Below are 15,924 nucleotides of genomic sequence, written 5' to 3' on the forward strand. Positions count from 1 at the left end.
AAGATTCCCTGTTTAGTTCCTAATTATTCCGGTGATTTTAGCCTAGAGCAAAAAGCATTATTTTTGTCTTAAAGACTTAGCTTTTGTGCCCGTTCTTTTTTTAAAGACATGAACTGCTGAACAAATGGACAATCCTGTTTCATAGTTCCACTGAACTTCTGTGGCGCTGGCCTAGAATTACCTACAGGCAGACCTGTGATGCCTTCACTTGAGGCTGTGTTTTGTTTACACATGCGGTTTGGGTTTCTGGATACACCCGTGTTGAATTCACAGGGTGGCTCTTATGCTGTGTTGCAGGAGTTTATTAATATGGAATGCCAGGGAAGATTCCGCCTCCATTTTTAACATAATAGCAAATATATCTCCAGACACCTCTCTCTTGTCTCAGTCTTGTTAGCTTTAATCATGCTGTTGTCTCTATTTTAAGGAAAGAAGTAAACACATTTCCACTCATCCACATGTGTGTCCCCTAAGCAAGGCATCTGTGGGCTGAAAGGTGGGCTGGGGCTTTGTGCCGACAACCTGAGTGAGGAGCCTGTGAGTGCGCGTTGCCTTTGGTGATGCATAATTTATATTGACATTATCAGTGACACAGACAGAACGTTTTTATGCCAGTTTGAGAAAATATCATCATTCACATTGATAATCATATTCCCACCAGATTTAGATTAATCATTTCAAAGCTTTTCATGTCTTTAGCATGACCATTAGCATAATGACGATAATTTGTTCCTTTGAGTAACACCAAGCATAATTTAAATTAACGTTATTGTGCTGAGTGCAGTGCCACCCCAGGTGTTCAAGTGGCTTTTTTCAAAAATGGCTTTTTACTTTTTAAAATAAGAGACAAGCAAGATGATCTCATTCCTAAAACCAACTTAAAAAATAAAACACTTGGTATTAATAAATAAGTGAATTCCTAATGTAAAAGTACTTGCCGTAGCAACGTAAACTTGGGGACAATTCTGTGGAGTCACGGGATTAGTGGTTTAGTGGCAGGATGAAAATTAGCCTCAGTAAATTACCCTGGTGACAGAAAAGCAGAATCTGGTAATGGTTTTACAGGAAGATTGGCTTATCAGTTATTTTCTAGGTTGATGAAAGATTATGGGCCGCTCAGAATTTGAACTTTAGAAAGTAAGGTTAATTTTCCTGATATTTACATATTTTAAAGTATCTGCAGACATTAAAAAAGAAAGTTATCACGGTTAGAATTTGGAGATTTTATATGGGTGTGGGAGATGGTTTACAATCCCTGTTTTTTGCTTAACTTCGAACATTAAGGAGTTCCTGAGAGTATGTGTTTTAGGCAATCCTTAAATCCTGTCTGGGGGAATAGAAGACCATGTTGGGAAGCAGTTTAGGTGTTTTGGACCATGAAACCTCCATTTAGATTCCTGCAAGGTGGTAGGTGACTAAACTATACCTTTTTGGCCCAAGCAGGGTTAGGGTGGCTGCAGTCCAGAACATGGTTATACATTGGTAGGTGTGTTGCACTGACTCAGTGTAATGACCATGAAGGAAAGAAAACATTTGCTTTCATGATTATTTACATTTCTTTGCAAATTTGCCTTATTTGTATTTGGACTTGTTTTAGAAGGTTAATATTGAGAATCATGTATGTGTTATAACTGCAAGAAACTTAGAGATGGATTTTGAGTGAATCCTGACATTCTACAGCTACTGAAAAGCAGATTTAGTGACTGAGCCAAGGCCACAGGAATGGTATAGAGCTCAAACCCAAGTGTCCTGATTCCCAGCTTAGCCTTTTCCTCCAGACGCTGTGCTGAATGCACAGAACGGGGGGTGGGGGTGAAAGTCCACTCTGAAGAGGAACTCGGTAAGCGCGTTGTCATGCTGAGCTGGCACTGCCAAGTGTGGACTCGGCAAATACCCAGGTGTTGAGGGCAGTGTGAGGAGAGCCCCCTTCAGCTTTGCTTGGATGCCTTCTTCTTGCTCCACAGAGAAGAAGCATGTTGAGTAAACGTTTGCATCTTTCCACGGGGATATCGCGCGAGTTGGACACTGGACCGGTTGCTGCAGTCTGAGGCTGCTGTCACATGGCAGCACTCAAGGAGGAGCGTGGAGAGTCTGGTCACCAAAGACCAGGCAGCTGTCTGCACAGAGTCCCAGCCCCACAGTGGGTGCCAGGATACAGGTTTTCTTGTGAAACTCAATGGTAATCACCAATAGTAACATTTTTTTTTTTTTTGAGACAGAGTCTTGCTCTGTCACCAGGCACCAGGCTGGAGTGCAGTGGTGTGATCTCGGTTCACTGCAACCTCCGCCTCCTGGGTTCAAGCAATTCTCCTGCCTCAGCCTCTTGAGTAGCTGGGACTACAGGCATGTGCCACCACACCCAGCTAATTTTTGTATTTTTTAGTAGAGATGGGGTTTCACCATGTTGGCCAGGATGGTTTCGATCTCTTGACCTTGTGATCCTCCCGCCTTGGCCTCCCGAAGTGCTGGGATTACAGGCGTGAGCCACCGCGCCCAGCCAACATATTTTTATAAGAGAGTAAATACAGAATGTAAGTGACCAACATGGGATACAGAAAATCCTAAAAGAAAAAAGTCACCAAAAATCACAGGGAAAAGGGTCAGAGAAGACCAGGTCAGTCTGGATAGACTGCTGGGCTCTGAGACTCACCTTCTTAGGCCAGGAAGATGAGGTGCAGGTGGGCTGGCTCACAGGTGCATTTGGCACTTGTGGGTTTGCAGTGTGGTGCGGCAGACGACCTGTGCTAGACAGATGCCGATGATGGACAGATGTCGAGAGGGAGCTTCCCGCAGGAGTGGGCAGGGAGGTGGCAGACACAGGAGTGATCATGGCAGATGTCTTCCTCTGAGCTCAGCTTTGGTGCAAGTGGATGAGATAGCCACTAAGAGATGGTGTCAGGGACCCCAGAGAGCTGAATCAGGGAGACGTGCATTCTCCTCCTTTCTTTCCGATCGTCACGTTGGCTGGTTGAACTGTGTCTGCCCTGGGTTGGTGTCTGGACCTTTGTAGATTATTAAACACCTCCTGGAGGAGTCTCCGCCCCGCTTGCCTTCTCCAGCAAAGCGGGCAGCTGGGCCAGGGAGCAGGTAGTTTTTCTTTGTTGTGCAAGAGTCACCTAAGAAACAATGGCCTTTGCATTCTCCACATGAGCAAACAGAGACAACACTCTAGAATTTTTTTCTAAGGAGGAAAATAATTTGTAAATTTAGAATTTGTTTTTCCTTAAGAGGTTAGTTCTGAGTACTTTCCACCGTTTACCTGAACCTATATCCTAGGTGATTTTGCTGGCTTTCAGGACGTTTCTCAAAATATGACCCGTGTAAATGAAGAAATGCAAAGACTCATTTAATCAGTATAATAATCCGTGGACTTCATCCTGTCGGCTGTGGTGTGAGGATTTTTACGGGCTCGTTTGAGTATCTGGTCATTGAAATCCGATTCTCTGTATGTTGGTAATGATAGTTTGCTTGTTTCTACCTGTTTGATTCCACGAAGGGAATGAAGTGTGCACGTAAGGTCACGTGTTAGATCCAGACAGACGCTCCCTAACTTCCGGCGGGGCCGCTCCCAGAATCCCATCGTAAGCTGGAAATACTGTAAGTGGGAAATGCATTTAATACACCTCAGTCTACCGAACATGGTAGCATGGCCTCGCCTACCTTAGGCGTGCTTGCAACGCGGAAACGTTAGCCGAGAGTTGGGAAGGAGAATCTGGCAGCGCGGGCCACCGTGGCATACCGTGTTCACGCTGGAGGTCGCAGGGCTGCCACTGCCAGGGCTGCGGAGGGAGCAGCTCGCTGCTTTTCACTGAATGCCAACGGCTTCCTCACCTAGTACAGCTAAAAAGTGTAAGTCAAGCTTGCCTAAGTTGGGCACCATCTATAATAAAATACGAACAAAAATAACAAATGGGCAATGGAGTAGGAGGTCGTGATGCGGAAAAGCTGGGTCACGTGTAATTTTAGGATTCCCTCCGTTGGCCTATGTGAACCCAAACTTAGAATATGAGCTTCTGGTGACTAAAACAAAAAGCAAAACCTGGCAGTTTATTTGTTGCAGTGACTATCACGAAAAAAATGACGTGTTCTCCCAAGAAGGAAGGACTCTTCTAGCATTAGCACTGAAGTAAATTTCTTAACACTGACTTTAATATTGGCTGTTTTCATACAGGCTATGTATTTTTACATAGACGGTGCCTTCAGTAACAGTCTTAAGGCAAATGCTATTTTAGCTTTTGGAAGGTAGTTCTTTGATACAAAAAGCCAAGGGCATAAGAACAATATACAAGATATTGAGAGCTACTTTTTGAATCACCATGACAGTTTGATGCAAGTGATAACATTATTGTTTACCATTATATTAATAGAAATTTTATTTTCATTGCTAATGCCTTATGAACTTGAATCAAATTGCGCAAATGCTTCAATAACTAGTCCCCCAAATAGCCCACGAGGCCAGCGCTGTGCCTCACGCCTGTAATCCCAGTACTTTGGGAGGCTGAGGTGGGTAGATCACGATCAAGGGATTGAGACCATCCTGTCCAACATGGTGAAACCCCGTCTCTGCTAAAAATATAAAAATTAGCTGGGTGTGGTGGCATGTGCCTGTAGTCCCAGCTACTTGGGAGGGTGAGGCGGGAGAATTACTTGAACCTAGAAGGCAGATGTTGCAGTGAGCTGAGATCATGCCACTACACGTCAGCCTGGCGACAGAGTAAGACTCTGCCTCACAAAAAAAGCCCACCAATGCTCATTTCCTTTCAACAAACATTAACTAAGTGCCTGCTATGAGCAGAGCATGATTCTGAGTTCTTAACGTGTATCATTTGATATGCACAGGTCTTAGGGTCCCCAGGTAGTAACTCCCAAGGCCTGCACAGGTCAGTAACTTTCTCAGAGTCCCACAGCCAGGTTATTCAGCAGCCCACCTTTTGGGCCATGCCCCCGAGTGCCCCACACTTGTCATGCTTGTTACCATGTGTGTGCAGTTCATTTCATTTTAGTCCGAGCCATTTGGGATTATGTAGCTTTAGAGATGGCACCTTGGGAGACCAGTGTCCCTCCACCCTTCCTCTTTCTAGATGGCTGGGGTTTCTGAAGCATTATCGAGGAGGGGCTTGGGACAGGCTGCCTGCCCCCTTTACGGTCCCCATTCTATCTGTGGACTCGCTCTGCTCTGAAAATAAGCAAAAGTTTTGAGTAATCCATCACAAATGAGAACCTTAAGAGACTGATCTAAAGAGAATTTGATGCAAAACAATTCCTGGGGCAGCTGTGGCCATCCCATTGAGCTGGTGGGACTTGGTCCCGCCCTGCATCTGAGCAGACCCAGTGGGCTGGATCCTAGGTCAGCTCACGTGCAGTTCCCACGAACCCCAAAGGGGCTGGAGCCACACCCGCCTCAGCTCAGAAACCTGGGTCTGTATTTGCAAAACTCCAGGGCAGGGGTCTGCAAAGTTTTTCCGTAAAGGACCAGATAGTATTTGACAGGACCTGCCTCACAGCTTGCGAGCAGCCCGAGGCGTCATGGCAGCAAATAGATGGACTTTATTTATGGACACTTGACGTTCGAGTTCCATGCCATTTCACATGTCACAAAATACTCTTCTTTTTTTGATTTTGTTTTTAACCTCAGCCATTTAAAAATGTAAAAACCAGCCAGGTGCAGTGGCTCATGACTGTAATCCCAGCACTTTGGGAGGCCGAGGTGGGTGGATCACTTGAGGTCAGGAGTTCGAGACCAGCCTGGCCAATGTGGTGAAACCCTGTTTCTAATACAAATACAAAATTAGCCAAACGTGGTGATGGGCGCCTGTAGTCCCGGCTACTCGGGAGGCTGACGCAGGAGAATTGCTTGAACTTGGGAGGTGGAGGTTTCAGCGAACCGAGATTGCGCCACTGCACTCCAGCCTGGGTGACAGAGTGAGACTCTGTCTCAAAACACACACATGTGTGTGTGTGTGTGTGTGTGTGTATACACACATACATATATATGCACATATATACATATACATATACTTAAAAACCAGCCTTAGCTCACTAACTGTACAAAAACAGGTGGCGGGAAGAATTTGGCCCGAGGGCCTGCAGTTTGCTAACCCAGCGCTCTAGGGCAGTTCTGCCCAAGAGAAGTACCATGCACGCTACATCATTTTACCTTTTCTAGTGATTACATCAAGAGAGGTAAAAAGAAACACGTAAAATTAATGATAATGATAGTTTTCTTTCTTTATATATTTATTGAGATGGAGTCTTGCCCTGTCCCCAGGCGGGAGTGCAGCGGCATGATCTCATCTCACTGCAACCTCTGCCTCCTGGGTTCAAGCGATTCATCTGCCTCAGCCTCCCTAGTAGCTGGGACCACAGGTGTGCACTACCATACCTGGCTAATTTTTGTATTTTTAGTAGAGATGGGGTTTCACCATATTGGCCAGGCTGGTCTCGATCTCTTGACCTCGTGATCTGCCTGTCTGTGCATCTTCCCTCCATCTGTGGGGTGAAAGGGGAAGCCTACCAGCCCCAGGGTTGAAGAGAGGACTGTGGCCCTGAGACACCTTTGGACAGCAGGGAGCTGGAACCCTGTGCAAAGGCTCCCTCACAGAGCTAGTAGAATTGTAGATGCGGCCTGACTTGCTGGGAGAATTTTAGAAAACAGAAGGAAATCATGATGGATTGAGTTTATTATTTTCCTGAACAATTTCTGTTGTGGCTTGCTGAGAGAATGTGGCCCGTGTTCACAGGGACGTTCTGTCCTTCAGCAGCAAGAGCTGGAATGACTGTTGAGCATTTCATCTGCCCTGTAGGTCCCAAGTCAAGGCCTCTTTTAACATCCCAGAGTCGTGTGACTCTTAAAATCGCACCAATGGACTTGGTGGACAGACTGAGGTATCCTGGTGATGATTTTTGTTCCAGGTCTGTTCTGAGGAGAAGGAACAAAAAGGAAAAAGGTTTCCTCTTCCACAGTGGATCTTTGTTTTTTGAGATGGAGTCTCACCCTGTCACCCAGGCTGGAGTGCTGTGGTGCGATCTCGGCTCACTGCAACCTCCGCCTCCCAGACTCAAGCAATTCTCCTGCCTCAGCCTCCTGAGTAGCCGGGATTACAGGTGCACACCACCATGCCCAACTAATTTTTGTATTTTTAGTGGAGACAGTGTTTTGCCACGTTGGCTAGGGTGGTCTTGAACTCCTGACCTCAAGTGATTTGCCCACCTCGGCCTCTCATAGTGCTGGGATTACAGGCATGAGCCACCATGCTTGGCCCCACAGCGGATCTCTTAAGTGAAAAGCTGCAAACTTAAGCATTTTGATAAACTGTGATACAGAGCTGGAAGTATACTGAAAGTGTATTTGAAATGCATTCATTTTTCTGTTTTGCCGGAGAAAGTTTTTCTGCTTTTGAAGTTTTGGATCATGAATATCTATATATTCCCTATGACATCTAATAATAATCAGCCTATAAACTGTATAAGGGATTTGTTATTTCTATTTTTTGTAGCTTAAAAAATTATTCATTTTAGAAAAGAGGTAACTGTGATATAATGGATTAGAAGTTAGTACCCTTTCCGCTCTCTATCAGAGTTTACTAAAATACTTAAGTTTCAGGCTTTTCGCTTAGGAGATCCATTGGTAGGAAAGATAACCTCTCTTTCCCTTCAGAATAGATCTGGAACAAAGTGTATTTCACCAGCCCTTTTTAAGTAGGTCATTTAAATATAATAATTAAAAATGGATAATCATACTGGTTCAGAAAAGCTGTTTCTCAGAAGGAAGAGTGAAGTAACTCAAAGCAAACCAAGTTTTTTTAAGAGGATGCTTCTGAAAGAGATGAGAATTAAATGCAGAGTAATGAGTTTGCATTCCTTCATTTCAGCAGGGTTTTTTGAGTGTTGTTTGTATCTTATACCATGCTACTGGGAATTACAGTGAGATAAAAAGGAGCCCTTGACAGTGGGCCATTTTGCAAGTGTTTGAGAACGTGCGGGGTGGTTTGGAAGCCAAGTAGAAGGGAAAATGTAGGGGGTTTAAAGTATAAAATTGCAAGAGAATCACATTTTGTTGGTATATTTAAAAGTGCCACAGAGTAAGCACAAAAACCTGACATTGTTTTTCTTGGACAGAACGGATCTTGTCTTTACTGCCATATGTCTCAAGACTGCCCTCCATTTCATTTTCAAGGCTAAGGCCGAGTTAAACTGCTTCCACATTCTGGGGCTGGGTTTTGTTCTTGGAGGTGACACTTCCGGTTACCTGTTACTCCTGCTTGTGGATCTGATGTTCAGAGCAGCCAGTTTATTATTTTTACTGAGGATCAGTTTCCATTCCTGCTCTATTAGTCACTGAAATGCTTCTTTTGATAGGGAATATGATACTGAAACAAACTAGAATTCTGTTTCCTGTCTTACATGTGGAATTGCAGTATCAGTGTTCAGAAAACTTGCCAGACTTTTGAACGTAAGATCGACTAGCATTCAGATAGAATGACAAAGTCCAAACCAGATGGTTCAGCTGGGAGAAAAAGTACTGTTTTATCTTTTTCTGTTTCAGTGACTCAGCAAAAACAGTGCTTTGGCTATATGCAAATTTAGGCAAAGGAATACTTCCGCTTAAAGGGAAAATGTAGACCTTTCCTTTTAGGACCACTGTTTGTCAGTGGATGGGCCCAAAATTCTTTTGCGAGTTTTGCAAATCCACCTGAGTCTCCACAAGTGGGATTTCATCTGTGGGTTCTTCTCTTGAAAGTGATTTAAGCCTCCTTAGCAAGTTACTCCTCATACACCTGGGGGGTCTCAGAGCTTAGGCTGTTTCTGTCCAGTCGTGTGAATTTTGTGGTTGTTCAGTTTCTTGTGGATCAGCTCCTCAGGTGGGACTTCAGTATCGCAGTAAATTAAGGTATTCTGATTAAAATGTCCCTTTCTTAGACAAACCACGACTGGTTTTGGAGGTTGGTAGAACACTGACACAGAACTGCAAGCTGACATTTAATCACTTGGCAGACTGTCTTTCATATTCATTTGACTACTTTGTTTAATATGCTTTAAGCTGTCTGAAATTGGAGCTTAGAATGTACACAGTGTCTTATTTTAAAATGAGGGGAATCGCAGTAGCTGAGAACAATCATGTTCCCTATCCTGCAACTCCTGGATGTGGACTTGTGCTGGAAGTGAGTTGATCTGAACGTCATTCTTCCGGGGAATTAATATGAAGCTACCCATTTTAATTACTGAAGCAGAATAATACATTGACAACTGGTACTCAAGGTCTTACTGTTTCTCTTGTGTAAGGGAATAAATGTAGACAGAGGCACTTTGCTTTTAAGAGGTACACAGTGATTTTTCACAAGATGGTTGAATATGTAGCTCCTTGCTTCTCATGCTGTAAAAGGAGATGGCGGTTGTGGAACTCACTGCAGGTAACTCATTACCTGATTTTCCAACCACACATTTGTTTGGGTAATTTAGTTAGAGCCACATACTTAGAGCAACATTCTCGTTGCCCAAATTAAACCATTTCTTTTCAGATAATTGTACAAAGGGCATAGTTTATACACTACGAAGTCTTCATCATCTTGGCCATCAAGATATTTACAATCAAAAGAGGAAATTGCATTTTGAGGAAAAAGAGTTAGACATTTGACAACATGGGCGTAATTTTATTTTATGCAAGCTACTATTGAGCGCCTGCTGTGTGCCAGTCACTGTATTAGGCTTTTAAATACATTAGCTTGGTGAATGTGTAAGATCTTTAATATGTGCATCTTAAATAACTTAAAATGGGTCAATGTTCCGTGAGTTTTTCAACTATTTTTTTTTTTTTTGCATAACATTTCAGCGTATTCTCTTTAAGCCATGTGTAGGGTGCTGTTGTGTGTACACACCTCAGTGATTGCCAGATGCGCAGTGCCCAGTGTGGCCAGAGCATGGACCCACTGGCGCAGATTTGGCCTGTGAGCAGCCAGCAGGAGACGCCGTGCATGCCAACTGGCTGCCGCCCCGTGGAGCTGCCCTTTCTCTGTCTTGTCTCCTGTTGGATGTTTGGGCTGCTACCAGTGTTCTCTCAGCGTGCAGGGAGCTTTTCAGATATGTGATTAAGGCACTTGTGGGGATCTTTCTCTAGGATAAGTTCCCTGAGGTGGCATTTTTGGGATGGAGGGGCATTTTAATTGATAGATATTGCCAAATTTGCCAACAAAGATATAAAAGTACCATTTTACATTCCCTGCAAAACTCAGTGTTTTCTGTCTGTCAGCGTTTGATGTTGTCAGTCTTTTAAGTCTTGGCCAACTTGATAGAGGAAAATACCATTGCATTTTAAAAATTGTGATTACGAGCTTTTCTTAATGTTTACTGCTCGCTTTATCTCTCTTAAGAATCACCTGTTACTTTGTCACATTTTCCAGTGAGTTATTTATGATTTGTTGATTTATAAGAACGTTTTGCTTATTGGGGATAATACTCTTTTACTTATGAACAAATACCTTTTTATCTATCTGTTTTTGTATCTTTCATCATGTGTATTTTCCAGATACAGAAACATCCAGGTAGCCTAATATGAGTTGTTTCTTAAAATGTGTGAAAGATTTCAGGTGTGGACTTGATTCATCTCTCACATTGGTCTGGGTGGAGGAGAGAGCTCTGATTTCTTGCTTGAAAATTGGTCTGTTTACTTTTTCTGTCCCTGAGTAAATTTTGGACAGAAATTTTATTAGAAAATCAATCAATTTTTTCATCCATGTTAACAAATGTATTAGAGTTTGAAAAGCATGATTGTATGATTCCTTTAATTTTCCTTCTGTCTGTGGCTATTAGACCTTATTCCCCCAACCTCGGCTTTTTCCTTCTTGATTAGGTCAGCTAGTTATTTATCTCATTCATTGGGGTCATCATAGAGCCAGTTACTGATTTTGTGAATCAGTTTTACTGTATTTTTTTTCTGATTTGCTGTTACTGTTTAAAATTCAAATTAAAGGGTTTTCATTATATTTTTGTTACTTGCTGAATTGAATATTTTATTTTTAATTACTGTAGCAAGTAATTAAACTTTATTTTAGCTTTCTTGTGTACCATAAGTTTTGACACTGGTACTTTGAAGAGAGTTTGCAGTTTCACTTTGATTTCTTCGTTTCAAGAGTTGTTACAGAGAGTTTAGAATTTTCCGAATAGCTGAACTTCTCGGAGTGCTGTTTTTGTTTTTGCCTGTTAGTTTTTAGTATCACGGTGCTGTATTGTGGAGCTCGTGGGACCTGCACTGTTTCTAATTTATGGAACATTTAGAGCCTTCCTCGTGGTTAATATGGAGGCATTTTATGTTCCAGTGCCAATTTAGCAAAATGGCAAAGTATGGAGTGTGATACTTACGTATTAGATAAGCCTTACTTTGTTTTTCAGGCCCTCTATTTCCTATTACTTTTGCTTACTTAATCCGCCATGCTTATGAGAGATTTACCAGTTCTCCCAGACCGTTTTTCTCTGTTTATCTTTCCAGATATTCACTGTAGCTTTTTCTAAGTGCATTTTATTCTGTGTTTGTGCTGTTCTGTGTTACTTGACTTAAAGGTGTGGTACAATTACAGCTGGATGAAGGTTGCTTTCCTGTAATTCCAGCTTCTTGGGAGGGTGAGGCGGGAGGATTGCTTGAGCCCAGGAGTTTGAGGCCAGCCTGGGCAGCATAGTAAGACCCTGTCTCAAAAACAAAAACAACCCCCCTCAAAAAAAAAGTTTAGGACAGTTACATCTTCTTTGTGATTCTGCTTTACCCTTTATGACTATAAGATAACTACCTTTGTGTAACTGCCTTTTTTGACCGCACATTAAACTTTTAATGGCATTTTTATTTTCCATGTTGCTTTTGTTTGTATTTTTCTGATATATTTTTCTTTACATGTCCAGCTTTTCTGAGTTCCTTAGTCATAGATTTTTTTTGTTTGTTTTGTTTTTTGCAGAGAGCAAATAGTCAATTTAATGATTTATTTTTTAGCCCTATCATGGAGTCTTTTTTTTTTAAATAAGTGAGTTTGCTCCATTTGTATTTATTTCTGAAACTGACTTATTTGGTCTTCTTTCCTAATTAAAGAAAAAAAGCTTTTGTGCTTGCTCACTTTTTCTTTTCTATTTATTGGAATATGAATTATGTTTATTGTCCTCTAATTATTAAAATCCAAAAGCATATAGAAAGCATGTAATGCTTGCGGTTCCACTAGTGGCTATAGTTACAGGTTTTTGGAAACCTGTATTTCTTAAGGTATCAATAATAATATAACTGACTTCAGCACTTAGAGCACTTCCATTACCTTCCTCCTCTCGCCCTATCTCCCCGCTCCCCACATTGCTACTGTAACTCGTTTTTGGCTGTTATTTTAGTCTGCTAGTGTTAATTTATCATTTTTACATGACATAGTTTTTATTTCAAGACATGTAAGAATCGCATGTTTATGTGTAGATCACAGTTTTTTGGATGTAATTCTGTCTATATTTATTTCCTTGCTTACTGGATTTAGTGATTACTGCCGGATTTTATGATTGCCTTCAGTTGGAGTCATCTTGTGTGACCAGGTGACCTTTCCAGGTAGCTCTTAAGGGACTCTGGTGAGGACACTGGTACTTATGGAGGAGTCAGCCTGAGCTGGGTGAGAATCCAAGCAGCAGAAAAGTAGGCGAGAGCCTGGGAGAGCTGAGGAGATTTCATAATGCTGAAGCCAGAGGCACATACATGCGTGTTCGTGCGTGTGAGCGCACGTGTGCAGGTGCATATGTGTACCTGTGCCTGAGTGTACATGTGTATACAGACACATGCATGTGTATGTATGCACATGTGTAAATGTGCCTGTGTGTAGGTGCACGTTTGCAAGTGTGTCTGTGTAGTGAGCCCGTGCAAATGCACACACACATGCAAGTGTGTAAGTGTGCACATGTTTGCGGGGGATGGCAGGGGCATCTGGGTGGTAGCCAAGAGCTGATGTTTGAGAGGCCGTTAAAGACCACATTGTCTTGACTGAATTGTCTTGAGGAATATGGACTCTGTTTCAAGGGCAATGGGAAGACATGTGTTGTGGAGGGTCCCTCAGCCAGTCTGCGGCAGGGAGGAGGCATCACAGGCCAGGGACACTGACAGGGGACTGGCAGGAGGTTTCTGAAGGGGACATGGTTCAGGGAAGAGGATGGAGCTCTGGGGCTAGATTTGTGACTGAGAAACTGGAGCACAGTGCCCTGATTTTGACAAGGTTCATGCTAGAAGGTAGAGTCTGTAAGACTTGGTCATCCACTGGGTGTGTTGAGAGGGAGGGAGTGTCCAGGGCCGCTGTTATATTCATGGGTAGGACTCTGTAGGGACGCAGTCCTAGTGGGCATGACGACCTGGAGCGAGACATCCAGGGTAGACACGTTGGGTGGGGCCGGAGTCCCAGAAGAGCTTCCAGCTGCTGTGGGTGCTTGGGGCACCTGCATTGGATAGCGATCTTAGGGGCTGTAGCCTCCTTGGACTGGCAGCATGACTGTGAGCTGGACCCGGCTCCCAGGGCAAGGCGGCTGCACTGCTGGGATCCAGCGAGGCCCCTACTGGTGCTGGCTGAGGCCCGGCCGTCCTGTGTGGAGTGTTTCCACCAGTGGTGGCCTCTGGACACCAGAAATGCTGTTCACGCGGGCCCGCTGCAGGTAAAAGGCCCCACAATTTGTCCATGGCAAATTACACATTTCATAAATGGGAAAACGAGGGTCAAAGAAGATAATGACCCATCTAAGAGGTCCACATGTCTGGCCAGAGAAGCAAGAATCGGCCGAGGAATCACTCCGTGTCTGGATCGCTTCCCTCCCTTGCCAGGTGTTAGAGGTGATTCAGGAGCTGCAGCGATCCCTTCTCTCACCTCTTTGAGGAAGAAAGTAAGGCAGAGAAGTCCCTGAAATAATGTGTCTTTTTTTCCGTGTGGAGGACTTGGAGGGTTTGCTCAGTATAATTATCATCTGAACGGATATGCCAGCTAGCATGCATACTTTTACCATTATTCCTGACAAGTTTTTTGTAATACCATTTTTATCTGTGTTTCTTATTTCTTCTGCCCAGCAGATTGGTGAGGAATACTGTAAATCATATTTTTGGCGTAGGTAAAAGAAAGTATCTGAAAGGTGTTTTTTTAAAAAAGAAAACTGCTTAGGAAGGAGAAAAGAATAGAAAAGACATTTTAGAAATCACATTTATTTAACTTTTTTTAAGTGCAGGGCAAGCCTTCCAGTATGTAGGGATTTATAGAAAATTACAGATAAGGAATCCTTAATGAATCAGGATAGAGCTTCAGTGCTTTTGGCCAAGGGTGGTTGTAAAATGTTTGCAACAGAAATCAAATGGATTAAAATTCTCAGAATAAACCAGAGAGCACAGAATAGGGTTCGTATGGAATTTCCAGTCAGGAAGAAGTGGAACATTCCAGGGCTGATTTATATAAGGGCTCCTTGGATCACAACAGTGCAGCGTCCGTTAAACTCTGCATCTAAAATAACTTCTTGGAATTTCTTAAGCAGTTAGTGCAAAAAGTGTAACTGTTAGAGCATATTCATATTTGTGTTGGGTAGAAATATTCCCTTCATGGAACTTTTCTGCGTTCTGTAATTTAGAATCGTATCCCGACCACTTTTGATTTGTTCCAGATCTAAGTTAAAAGTTGGGGGGAAAACCCCAAACAAAGGGAAACTGCACATTTGTTGGCTCAGAGAACTCAGCGTAACGTGAGTTGTCCAAGCGGGTAATCCGCAAGCAGGCGGTTCCAAATCTGGGAATGTGAAAATTGGCTCTCTCATCCCGAAGAATTTGCTTTGTTTTGTTTTTTTAAACAGTTTATGGATTCTAGTGATGACCTATGACTTCCTTATTTGGCATAATACTGCTTCAAGATGAACACATTTCATGCAGTTTGAACAGTAGATTATTTACTTAACAATGCCTTATAAGTATTTTTTATATTTTGTAATGATTTCCAATTTTAAAGCATTTCAAATGATTTTAAGCGTTTAAAACCTATACTTTTTGCTTTGTGTTTTTTACTGTGATAAAATTTATGTTAACATACAGTTTGCCATTCTGGCTGTTTTTGAGTGTACAATTCATTGCCTGTTTTGGCTTTTATAATTAGTGAATATTAGTTGAAAGAAACGTGAGGCAACTCTTTCTACTTTTTTGAGTACAGGGGTTTAAACTTTCAGATTCCAGGACTTTCTAACGGAAGAAGATAAAAATAGAAAATGGAGTTTCATTTTAATCCCAACATTCAGTTATATTTTTAAAAATATTAAACGTTTTGGTCAGAAGACTAAAGTTAACATAATCTCTTTTATCTAAAATATGAGTCTCTTCCCTTGCCCCAACCCCGTAATTTTAATTTCTTCTTACATTGAAAGAAAGCTCTTTTATCCTGAATGCGGTAGTGGAAACTATTACTAGGTTTTGGTTATTTTAATGTAGAAAGGAAAATGTATAACCTAAAATCATGAGTGCCTTCTTTTAACTGTCCATTTTGTGGAATGTATACATTCAGAGATATTTATTAAAGCTTAAAAAGGCCTCTAAATATAAAGCTATAATGAGTGTGGCTTTTTTAGTAATATAAAAAATAGGACTGCAAATCCTTAATAATCATATGTTTAGGGTGTAATTTTGGCCTGGTGATTTCACCACACTGCACAGTTGACTAATTTTATATTTGGTGGGAGAAGGCAAAAACTTTCTTCCAGTAAAGGGAACATTGGCACACCCTGATTTGACTACCTCGGTTATTTATATTCAGGCGTACAGAGCTAAACATGTAGAAACATCATGACTTCATTACAAAAAAAACTTTTCAAGAATGAACTTTCAGTGCCTTTAAAATGGGTCTGGGAAGTGGGAGACATTGGAGCTCTTCAGACCTGGAGGCTCTCTCCCCATGCTGCTTTGTACCAGTG

The 15,924-nt window shown here is 42.3% G+C and overlaps 1 protein-coding gene across 5 annotated transcripts in view; it reads left to right on the forward strand.

The window, feature by feature from the left end:
- The window catches only part of ZNF516 (zinc finger protein 516), a 135,583-nt gene that overhangs the window by 8,861 nt on the left and 110,798 nt on the right, over positions 1-15,924 (forward strand). The window contains exon 1 of one of the 5 annotated variants that reach the window (XM_064379016.1): positions 2,100-2,140. The exons of the other annotated variants lie outside the window; for them this stretch is intronic. The gene's annotated coding sequence lies outside the window, so the exon portion shown is untranslated. Of the gene's footprint in view, positions 1-2,099; positions 2,141-15,924 lie in introns of those variants that run through there. 5 annotated transcript variants of the gene reach the window in all.

Source organism: Aotus nancymaae, unplaced genomic scaffold (assembly GCF_030222135.1).
Source record: "Aotus nancymaae isolate 86718 unplaced genomic scaffold, 86718_ANA_hifiasm-v0.15.2.pri h1tg000020l, whole genome shotgun sequence".
Lineage (NCBI taxonomy): Eukaryota > Metazoa > Chordata > Mammalia > Primates > Aotidae > Aotus > Aotus nancymaae.